The sequence below is a fragment of the Crinia signifera genome, chromosome 2 (assembly GCF_055691185.1).
Source record: "Crinia signifera chromosome 2, ASM5569118v1, whole genome shotgun sequence".
Taxonomy (NCBI): Eukaryota; Metazoa; Chordata; class Amphibia; order Anura; family Myobatrachidae; genus Crinia; species Crinia signifera.
The window spans coordinates 291,921,851-291,922,936 of NC_139218.1; the positions used below are offsets into that span (position 1 = coordinate 291,921,851).

Below are 1,086 nucleotides of genomic sequence, written 5' to 3' on the forward strand. Positions count from 1 at the left end.
ACCATATGAGAGCTGAGAGCCACTAAACATATCTAACGCATACTATATATATAGATATATACATTGGCTTTTCTATTTACAGTTTGCCATAATATTGACACATATATATATTTTTTGTGAATTTGAGTGTTTTTGCTTATTTAGTCTGCCTCTCCCAAACCCATGGGTCAAGTCTGTTGCGCCATCTCTATCTGTAGTCCAACAGTCTCAATAGATTGAAGTACACCAAATTAACCCAGATATATTGCCACCATACCCCGCTGGATTGCCCAAACCCTCCCCGAACTTGGAAGCCAAGCAGTGGAGGGCCAGGACAGTACCCAGGTGGGAGACCCCTGGGGAAGACCAGGTGTGGCAATATAAACGTAAGGGAGGTGAACCGCTACTTCAATTCAATTGCTGTACATATGACTACCAGAGTGAGTTTTCCATTGGAGACCATTCACGTCTGAGGCTTTTCTGTACGGTAAACCATTTTGGTATACCTACCGTGCAATACCAGCACAAGATTGTGCAAATTCCTAAGGGGAACTGAATTATTTTTCTGCCTATGATCACTGGTAATCGTACCTTTGAGAATACAGTGCATTAATGATAAATTAAAGTGTGATATAATAATTATTATTCCTTAACAATTATAGTTTAAGGATCACACTACATACCAAATAAATCTAAAACAATGAGTTTTTCTACTACAATGTGCCATCTATTTTAATAAAAGTCTTTAATAAAAGCTATGTTTTAAAATAACCACTGAATCCAGTCAAATTTAAAAAGGAGTGCGCCCAAAAAGCGTTTTTTTCTGTCTTTGTCAGCCTTTTCCTGACATAAACCCCAGTGTACAAGTATATGAAATATGTAAATTCTTAGATCATATTGGCAAGGTTTTCTTTAAAAAGGTAAAGCTTTGCCATACAGACAATACAGTAATGTAGGGATAATTACAGACATCCCAATAAATGAGGTGGCGTTGCTTAATGATGTAGGACACCTAGTTCATTTGTAAATAGAGTGAAGAGTAAGAAATGTTGCAAATATTGTGACACATGCTGCTACATATGAGAAGAATGTCATTGATATTTGTAA

At 36.7% G+C, this 1,086-nt stretch overlaps 1 pseudogene; it reads left to right on the forward strand.

Moving 5' to 3' along the window:
- The first annotated feature begins 242 nt into the window (after positions 1–242).
- On the forward strand, positions 243–361 carry LOC146060809 (5S ribosomal RNA; annotated as a pseudogene).
- The last annotated feature ends 725 nt before the right edge of the window (positions 362–1,086 follow it).